Source organism: Thalassophryne amazonica, chromosome 17, assembly GCF_902500255.1.
Source record: "Thalassophryne amazonica chromosome 17, fThaAma1.1, whole genome shotgun sequence".
NCBI lineage: Eukaryota > Metazoa > Chordata > Actinopteri > Batrachoidiformes > Batrachoididae > Thalassophryne > Thalassophryne amazonica.
The window spans coordinates 37,336,427-37,347,569 of NC_047119.1; the positions used below are offsets into that span (position 1 = coordinate 37,336,427).

Sequence of the window (11,143 nt, forward strand, 5' to 3'; positions counted from 1 at the left end):
ATTGCAGGCATCCATTTGAAAATGAGAAAATATTTGCACAAAAACAGCGTTTATCAGTTTGAACATTAAATATCTTGTCTTTGTGGTGAATTCAATTGAATATAGGTTGAAGAGGATTTGCAAATCATTGTATTTTGTTTTTATTCACATTTTACACAACGTCCCGACTAAAGAAACCTAGCAGAATAGCTTTTTTTTTTTTTTTTTTTTTACAAGATTTTATATGTACCATTAGTTTAATAAATTTGCTAATATATATAGTTTTTGGGGTGGGGTGGGGTGTAGATTGGAGTGGATGGGGTTTGATCTAGTTTTTTATATTTATGTTACTGACTGCTTTCATTTAACAATTAAAAATAAATACAATTTAATTTAATTCAATAATATTTAATAATTCAATTATTTGATTTTATATTAACACAAGTCAATGCTCTCCTGGGTGATTACGGTGCATTCATTTTCTGCCAGCGTGCCAGAACACCCTTGGCTAATTCCCAGTGTGCACCTCAAGTGTAAAGTATGCCTTCAAAGCAAGAAGCAGTAATAGGATTCATGGATTGGGAGGATGATTTATTAGGAGATGAAGTAGATCAGAAGTTCTGAGCAGTGGGTCCCAAGGCCAGCAGGGCTTCCTTATCGGACACCACCAGGCTCCATGGCCAATCTCCAACATGTCTGCAGGCAACCGGATTTAGCACCTGATAAAAGTCAGATTGTGGTACGACACAGCTTTGTTCGGAGTAAGTAGAGAGGAAATAAGAGCTTAACTTACAATCATTTTTGGTTGCAGAACATATTGCTAATAGTGTTATTTTATGGTATTTATTCGTTCAGTAAAAAAAGCACTTTTTAAATGTTTGAAGTTGAAATTAATAAATATAGTCAAAATTTGGTTGCATCTGTCCAAAGTGAGTCATGAAGAGAGGAAAAAATACCCCATATATAAGTCGATTTGGTCTATAAGTTGTATTAATTTTAGATGTGGTGTTAGTGCTTCATGCAATAACATGCTAAATTTATTTAATCTTTTTTTTGTAACAAACACCACTCTAGCTATCAGAAGCTAATGGGCTCATTAATGTTATTGTAGGAAGCACAAAAAGTAAATTAAAAAAACTTGAGTAAACTGCTTCTGGTCATTATTGAACAAACAAGTCGGGAAGTGAAATGTGCAGGCTTTGCTCAATAAATGTAAATATATCTTTTAATTGATTACAAATTTTCAAAAACATTGTAGTTAACTCGCCACCCCCCTACAAAGTTCCTACAAAGTACAAACAAGTATGAAGGTTATTCGCTCTCTTTATTCAGAAGTGTGGTCTTTCAGTTTGAGAGCATGATTTAATAATTTTGCTCATTCTCCAAGGCTCAGGATGTACTAGTCTTTTAAATCTTCTACTTTTTGCTTTACAGTGGTTGGCATACACCTTAAAGGTGTATTACCACAACCTTCTGCTCCAGAGTGAGGATCAGACAGTACCTCATTCAGATCAGTGTACAAAAACTTGTACAGCTTGTCATACATGTCATACATACTTGACATTCCACCTTAGAATTGGAATATAATATAAGATATACCTTACTGAATTTTCATGTAGACAGTGTCATCTTGCGGCTGTAGATGATAATGCAGCACATGTTGACGTACAAGTTACTTTGAAACATAAGCTGCAGGACCAAAAAAGTAAAAAGCACAGTTTAGAGTGGTTAGCAGAGCTGACCAAGTTGAATTCTTTTCTTCAGTCATGACTTTATTCCTACACTTGCTATATCTTCACATTTTATTATAATATTTGCAATGCACTGAAACGTAGACATCAAGGTCCTGCAAACAGAAACTCCTGCTTGTCCTGTTAATACTTCCATTGTGTTGTGAAACTTTGCAAAGCAGATGTGTTTGTGTGTGTTGTCTGAACTTGCAGCAGACACATTATCAAATTAAATTGTTGAATGTGCTGTTGTCCAAAGACATGCATGTTAGGTAAATTGAAAACTGTAAGTTGACTGTAGGTGTGTGAGCATGTGGATACGTTTGTCTAAGTGTGTGGCCCTGTGATAGACTGGTGTCCTATCCGCCTCACGCTCCATGACTGCTGGGATAGGCTGCAGACGCCCCCATGACCCTTTATTGGAGCAAGCGGGTATAAAAACATGAATGTTTCAATGAATCAGTGAATGCACTGTAGTTGGTATTTTCAGGGTTTTTTCAATTTTCAATACATTGTTTTGATGCATCTGCCCGTTGAATTGATTAGGCTTTTTTTGTGTGTGTGTGTGTGTGTGTTTTCTGCTGTTTTCTTACTAGTGTCGTGGCCCCTATCAGCCACCGTACCACAGCCTCAAAGATCAGCAGAATGGTGACAGACTTTGATGGTGCACCAATGCACATTTTTGTGTCAAAGTTCACCAAAATGGAATTCACCAGGAACTATTTGAGGAGATTGTTCAAGCGAATATGTCACCTCCTGTGGGTAATCTGATAAATCCACAGTTTGTGGAGAATTACATTGCATGGGTCTGCTCTGAAATGACATTTCCAAAATATATACTGCAAATGTGGCCACAAAAATCAGAATGTTGTTGAAGTAGTTATACACGCGAATAGTTTTCAGCCAACTGCATGTGATGTGGCTATTACTGCAATAACTGTGAACCAAAGGCCAGTTGTTCTGCTCCACAGGGCTGCATCAAGGTCAAATTTCTTCAATACTGTCCTCACAACATGCAGATCAAGGGTATGACACAATCCTGACAAAATATTTAATTCATTGTCTGAAGCAGTGAAGGGCATATGGAGGAAGGAGTTGTCATGTCTTTGAGTATGACCACGAAATATGAATCATTCCCCTGTAATTGAATTTATTCTATTTAATTAGTGGTGGTACACTTGTTTTAATTTCCATTATTGATGACAGATTGGGGGAATAAATAAAGACTGATCTTTTTATTTTGATTACATTAGACTCCAAGGCTATTTTCTTTATGGATGCTTTATGACTGCATAAATCACCAAGCAACACATGTTACTCAAGTGCCACTCATTCAAATTAAATTACATACAATCAATATTGTGAATCCACCTTACAATCACAAAGTTGCCTGACTTGGCCCGCTATGAAATCTTTTATTATTGGTACAAGGGAGGTTTGCAGGAAGAGCATTTTGTTCCCCCACCAATGCATTATTGTCCCTGTGGGTAATACAAAGAAAATAAGATGTCTGGATGATTGCTTAAAGGATTACAAAATGTACTCAAAATTTTTCAAAGCAAATTGTATGGTACCTGTAACTGTGATAAGCCAATTGAAGAAAACAGCAGTTCGCAAACACAAAATTAGACCACCTGGAAGGGTAATTGCTTACTCGCCCCCCCCCCCCATCTTTTTTTTATAACACTTTATACCTTCAAAAGACCAATTCAAGGACATATGGCAGGATAAAAAAAAGAAGCACTCGCACACAAATTCACATCTCTTTCCTCACAGTTTACTTCTCTCGCATGCCTAATTTCCTGGTCAAATATTCTACAAGTCTGACTGATAAATGTTAAACGTTAAATTATTTTAATGAACATTTCATTAAGGTAGGGCACTTGTTTGATTTCCTTAACAGTTTTAAATAGTGAATCTGCTGTTGTAAGATGTCCCCCTATTGATTGTTCAAAAAAAAAAAAAAAAATCATCTGGTCCTGATTTTTGGATCCATTTTGTTTTTTAAGTTGGCTGTAGATCTGACTGTTGAATCTCTAACTTGTATTTTTAATTTGAGCCCAAACACAAACAAACTCCCTACAGTTTGGAAATCTGCTTTTGTTGTCCCACTACTAAAAGGAGGTGTCCCTTCAAATGTGAACAATTACAGACCTATTTCAAAATTATGCATTTTTGGTAAAGTATTTGAAAGGTTGGTCTGTGACTAATTGAAGAACTTTTTAGAATCAAACAATATTTTAAACCTATTCAGTCTGGTTTTAGGAAGCAACATAGCACTGTTACTGCTATTTTAAAAGTTTTAAATGTGTTTGCATAGGATTCTAAAAGGTTTTTGTGTTGTACTGTTACTTGATCTTCAAAAGCATTTGATATTGTGGATCACAGTCTCTTGTTAGAAACTCTTTACAAACATGGTGTCTCCACACATGCTGTCTCTTGGTTTGCTGATTATTTGGCAAGTAGGATGCATTTTGTTCAGTTGGCTGGTGTTAGTTCCACCTTTCTTGAGGTCACAAAAGGTGTTCCTCAAGGTTGACTTTTAGGACCTATTTTATTCACAACTTATATTACAGTCTGTGCAAACCTATCAAATGCCATCTATCATCTTTATGCAGATGACACTGTAAACTATTGTTGTTCAAACTGAATTACACAGGCATTTTAATTTTTACAGTCCACTTTTGACGTAGCGCAGTGCCGTCTGGAGAATTTCAAACTGGGTTTGAATGCTTAAAAATCTAAAATAATGTTTTTTAAGTCACCTCTTTCCTTCGAGAATATACCATTAATTAAAACTGCTTGAGGTAAAACTCTTGAACTAGTCAGCAGTTACAAGTATTTGGGATTAATTATTGAAATGGAGCTTTCTTTTAAAGTTTGTCTTAAACAATTGCTCTCCAAATTAAGGGTAAAGCTAGGCTTGTTTTATAGAAATAAGTCATGTATTTCCTTAGAAGCTCAGAAGCTCTTGATAACGGCTTGCCTGTACTGGACTACAGTGATATCATGTATATGTGCCCTTCAACCAGTTGTCTACAGTCCTTGTCCCCGGTGTTCCATTGTGCCCTCAGATTTGTCACTGGTTGTAGCCGCCTCACCACTGCGAGTTGTATGCTAATGCTGGCATGCTTTCTTTGAATGTAAGGCGATATACACATTGGATGGCTCTGGTTTACGAGGCTCTTACTGGGTGACTCCAATGTATTTATTTATTTATCCCGTTTACTTTGGAGATCTGAAAACCGTTATGCTTTGTGCTTGAATGACATGTGTTTTTGTGTACCTCGTGTTTACACTGAAATGGGAAACAAAGCTTTTAGCTTTTCTGCTCCCTCTGCTTGGAATGCCCTCCAAACTGAACTGAAACTGTCTGGGTTGATTTCTTTGAATGCGTGCCGCTCTAAGAGGATACAAATGGAATTCTTTTACACAGTACCTTTGTTTTTTAATTTTAAACTGTTTAACTTCTATATTGTTACTATGACCAAGCTGATTGTTGTATCTGTAAATTGCTTGTATTTTATTTGTTTTAACGTTCTCTTAATGTAGTTAACTTGTTTATTATGACATGTGCTGCTGCCTTTCCTAGCCAGGTCACCCTTGTAAAAGAATGTTTGATCTCAATGGGCTTTTTATCTGGTTAAATAAAAGGTTATAATAACGCACACTGCATCTAAATGTCTTCATTTTGCCCCACGCAGGCTGTGTTAGGGTACTTAGACCGGTGTTAATTAAGCAGATTACAACCACAAATTTATCAAAACTGCCTCACTTTTCACAATAAATTGCAATGCTAGTCTTTAATTTCCCACTTAATCAAACATGCAGGTCATTAACATCAGTGTGTTCACCTGAAGTGCAGACAGCCACCTCCCCAACAGCATCATTGCCATCAAATTGCCCCAGCAACATCTTTGCTTTAACTACGTGCAGTCCCGCTGCTCGTGCTTCGTCTGGCCATTGACTGCGTGCATCAAATCACCAGGCGAGTTAAGCTCTGTGCAATCAGGGAGAACAGCTCGAGGACTTCTGACCTCTCTGCATGAACTGAAGGACTGAATATCGAGCAACCTTCTGGTTCAATTTTCACTCATGATTCTTCTGCCAGTTATTTTGGCTCTTAATGACTCCCCGGTATGGAACAAGTGGCCTACACACGTTTCATGGGTGTCTGACTGACATCAGTCAGACACAAATGAATTAACACAGGCCAACATTTTGGCCCCATGTTTTTAAAATAAAATAAAACAAATTTTTAATATAGATTTTATAGTTAAATGTTCATGTTAACAAAAAAGTCCTTTAAAATGTCAGTTCTATGAATGTGTATGTGGAAATGTCACTGCTACAAGTAAAAAGACCAAAATGGTTTGTTTAGACCTCTGACATATGTCAGGAAAGTCTATAGCTGTGTCCCAATTCAGCAACCGCTTGCTGCTAAGGATGGCACAACTAGTCTGTCCTATTTCAAAAGCTCCTTTAAATGTGGCTGATCTGTGAAGCATTCTTTCCTCTCAAGAGATCCATCCGAAGGAGAAACTGTGCAGGGTGCAAAATTTGTCTGTTGTATTACAGCTTCACAGTGGAGTTGAACAGAGAAGGATTTTCTTTAGAAGAACGTGAATTTCAGCTACAGTTTGCCAGAAGGCACATGGGAGCCACAAGCTGAGATTTGATGTATTTTCTTGTTTGAAAATTCTTCTCTCTTCCACTCCACCACAAAGCTCTGAGTGGTGGTGCAACAGTTAAAAGTTCCAACAATCACAGCTACAGAAGACTAACTCCATCAGAGTTGTTATGACTGTCTTGTTGGCTTTCCTCACCACTTTCTAGCACGGTGACTGCCTACTCTGGACAAATTTACCATACAGTACCATACTGTTTGTATTTCTTAATGACTTAATGTCTTGGACTTAATGTAAAGTCCAAGACATATTCAGTGACTTTGAAATGTTTATGTATCCATCCCCTAATCCATCAAAAGAAACCTGGCTCTAAAAGTGATGTTGATTTTGCTCAAAGAATGGAGAGGTCTTAGTACACTTCAACTGTGAGAGACAGAATCTTAAAAAAAATGAAAAATAAAATCAGAAAATCACATTGTATGATTTTTAAATAATTAATTTGTATTTTATTGCATAAAGTAATTATTTGATACAATAGAAAAACAGACTGTATTTGGTACAGAAACCTTTGTTTGCAGTTACAGAGGTCAGATGTTTCCTGTAGTTCTTGACCAAGTTTGCACACTACAGCAGGGATTTTGGTTCACTCTTCCATACAGATCTTCTCCAGAACTTTCAGGTTTGGAGTTTCAGCTCCCTCCAAAGATTTTCTATTGAGTTCAGGTCTGGAGACTGGCCAGGCCACTCCAGGACCTTGAAATTCTTACAGAGCCCCTCCTTAGTTGCCCTGGCTGTGTGTTTGGGGTCATTGTCATGCTGGAAGACCCAGCCATGACCCATCTTCAATGCTCTTACTGAGGGAAGGAGGTTGTTTGCCAAAATCTTGCAATACATGACCCCATCCATCCTCCCTTCAATACGGTGCAGTCGTCCTGTCCCCTTTGCAGAAAAGCACCCCAACAATGATGCTTCCACCCCCATGCTTCACGGTTGGGACAGTGTTCTTGGGGTTGTTCTCATCCTCCAAACATAGCGAATGGAGTTGATACCATAAAGCTCTATTTTGGTCTCATCTGACCACATGACCTTCTCCCATGACTCCTCTGGATCATCCAGATGGTCACTGGTGAACTTCAAACAGGCCTGGACATGTGCAGAGGGACCTTGCTGCCCTTCAGGATTTTAAACCATGACAGCATCATGTGTTACTAATGTAATCTTTGTGACTGTGGTCCCAGCTCTTTTCAGGTCATTGACCAGGTCCTCCCATGTAGTTCTGGGCTTTCTCAAATCATCCTTACCCCATGAAGTGAGATCTTGCGGAGCCCCACACTGAGGAAGATTGACAGTCATCTTGTGTTTCTTCCATTTTCTATAATTATGCCAACAGTTGTTGTCTTCTCATCAAGCTGTGTGCCTGTTGTCCTGTAGTCCATCCCAGCTTTGTACAGATCTACAGTTTTGTCCCTTGTGTCCTTGGACAGCTCTGTAGTCTTGGCCATGGTGTACAGGTTGGAGTGTGATTGACTGAGTGTGTGAACAGGTGTCTTTTATACAGGTAAGTTCAAACAGGTGCAGTTAATACAGGTAAAGCGCGCAGAATAGGAGGAACAGGTCTGTGAGAGCCAGAATTCTTGCAGGTTGGTAAGTGAGCAAATACTTATTTCATGCAATAAAATGCAAATTATTTTTTTAAATCATACAATGTGATTTTATTTTTATTTTTTTAAGACTCTGTCTCTCACAGTTGAAGTGTACCTACGATAAAAATGACAGACCTCTCCATTTCTTTGTAGGTGGGAAAACAGTGGATCAGATACTTATTTGCCTCACTGAATACATACATGCATCATACATATATATATATATTAGTTTGTCCAGTTACTTATGGGCTCTGAAAGTGGAGGGATTGTGTATAAATCATGTTTAATTCCAAAATGGTTAATGTGATTTTTGTTTTGTTTTGTTAAAGCTCAAATTAAAACTGGAAGATAACACTGCAATCACATATTGTTTCAGTTATGTTGCCATCCAAGTACTTGTGAACCTGCCTGCGTGACTCAGGTTGTGACTTGACCCTTGAATGTGTTCCAGACACCTGCTGACCTATACTGTGTAAAAGTGCATAATATGACGCCTTCAAAATGTGTCAGATAATTGATGAAATTTGTATTTGTTTACTGGCAAGATTTCCTGAAGACAAACCACATAACTCTTGCTTACCATATGAAAAGTAAAAAAGAGTGGGAGAACCTGTCATTGAGATGGAGTGAAAAAAAGATGAGAGATGATTTCGCCCCGTGTGAGGCCTCGGGCGATTATTACCATACCATCAGAACAATCTGTCAAACAGGGTTTAAAGGGACATGCTACCTTTTCAGGGCCACTTAGACATGCATAATGCGATTAGGAAGACGGCGTACAACTTCCATATGTGCCATGTTCAGTCACTCATTATGCATGAGATTATGAATATGGCACAACTTGGATATGTAGCACAGAGTGGACTGTTCACACTCCTGCGGCCCCAGGTAACCTTTGCATGATTTGAAATGGCATGCATTCCAGAAGCCAAACCCCTCTGGTGCATATTCTCATCCATATTCAGGTGGGGGCTGGGTGCATACCTCAGCTGGCTGAATAAAACGCATTATTTCATATCGTGTTTCCTTCCCTTCCTCTACTTCGAGCTGGATGCAAGAGATGCACATTCTCAGACTTTAATTCCAATGTGTTTGGTAAAATGCAATAACAGCAGCAAATATAACTATGTGCTTCACTAGACACGAGTGCCTATCATCAATCTGATCTTCAGTCTACATAAGGAACACACTAACCTCTCTGTGCAACTAGACACATTATGATGCATTCAAATGCTTGTAGAATATATGAATTATCATCATTTATGAAATACTTTCAACATGTCTCGTGCATTTTTTATTTTTGTGAACACAGATGATTGCAGAGATCATGTGATATCCTCTGTTTGCCTTCCAATACCCCAAGGGTTCCCCTACCTTGACACAGCAAATACATAATGCAAGTGTATTTGACGCTAATTATGCGACAGATGTAGTCCGTGGGCCAGATACATTGATCACTACCACCCAGGGTGGCAAATCCTATAATAATGGTATTTTGGTTACTAATCTACATGGACTTGAAAAATGTATAACAGACTTTGCAGTCTGTTATGTTTACATATGAAACCCAATCATATATGTTAAATTTTCTTAAATTCTTCAAATTGTCAATTAGCCTGAAGGCAGTTTTTACATAACTGGTATCACTTAAGTTGTCCAAACAACACTGACAGTCCAGCCTCAGTATATCACGGTTTACACGAAAATGTGTGAAAGTCATTTGAGGGTGGCAGCTGTAGTCAGGTCGGGGTCGATGAAGCATTTACACAGGAGTCAACATTTATAAATGCTGGCTATAGCTACCATCCTGGGATAGCCAACATACATAAATATTAATGAGGGATATGAACCTAGTAAATTGTGGGTGGGAAGTTTTGACCTAGGTGGTAATGATTTCCCACTTTCAGTTGTTTGGCCCAAGGCCTAATAATATGAGTGCAAACTAAGGTGCAGGCTAGAGAAGAAATTTATCAAGTTGCTTACTTAATCAATGCTATGTTTCAGGCACAGTATGAAATAAATCAGTGTAGGTTCACAGTAATTCAGGCAAAGATCTGACGCTTCCTAAAGTTTAGTCGAAGCAACAGTCCGACTAAACTTTTGCTTCATAACATGAAATAATAAGCCAATTAATCAGATTGTCAGCTGTCGTTCCCATCAAGTGCTGCAGTGTTCTGGATTCTTGTGCAGTGCTTTTCAGAGGTCAGACTGGTGAACTGTTGTTGATGCGTTAATGGTTATTTACTAGTTCATCAAATGTGCAAGCGGACAGCAGGCATCAAGGCTCCCTGAGGTGAAGCAGAACGATTAATTTTTCCATTTTACTTTTATTTTGTTTAATGATTTTTTTCAGTTCAGTTTGTGTACAAGCAGACTCAGTTGGGTAAGTCCTGATTCTTGAGACCTGCAATCCTGTGGACAGTCGCGGTGAAGAAAGTGCTGAGCCGGAAGGTGGGACTCCTGATTTAACAAGTTGATTTTTGGTCATACATTTGGGGTTAGTGCCAAAAGACCGAACAAGATCACGGATACAAGCGGAAGAAATGAGATTCCTCTGTTGGGCATTTGGACTTACACTTAGGGACAGGGTGAGAAGCAAAAATTTCCTTGAGGGACTCTGACCAGAGCTGCTGTTGCTTCTTCACAACAAAAGGAGCCAGCTCAGGTGGTTTTGTGCATCTGGTCTTCAAGGCAAATCTAACTGGGAGGAGCCTCACTGGAAGACCCAGGAAATGCTGGTGGAATAATATTTCAAAGCTGACACGGAAATGGAAATGAATGCTGTGCTCACTACTTGCCTTATAACCAATACAATGTACAGCAATATACCCTACTTCGTCTGAGTGAATCAGGATATTCCTCATTCTTGCAAATCAGAACAGACTTGGATTTGTTGATGCTGAGTACAAATTCAAATCAAATGAGCTGAAAAGAAAAACTGAACCAAAAAGTAAAAACGAAACTTTAATATCTGGTTTGTACCATATTTATATGCTGGTTGTCTTGCTGCCCAGATTCAAAGGCAGTGAGCTCCCAGGCGACACATACCGATGTTGCCTTTCAGACTCAACGGTGGAAGGTTTTCTCTAATGAGTGCTCCTCTGTTCGTTTTCACCAGATCTGATTTGTATTTTGATTTTTGTCTCTCAAGAGCAAAGACAGA

General features: G+C 38.5%; 1 protein-coding gene across 1 annotated transcript in view; it reads right to left on the reverse strand.

Moving 5' to 3' along the window:
• LOC117529046 (transmembrane protein 132C-like) overlaps nucleotides 1–11,143 on the reverse strand; it is a 476,757-nt gene that overhangs the window by 153,240 nt on the left and 312,374 nt on the right. The gene's annotated exons all lie outside the window — the stretch shown is intronic.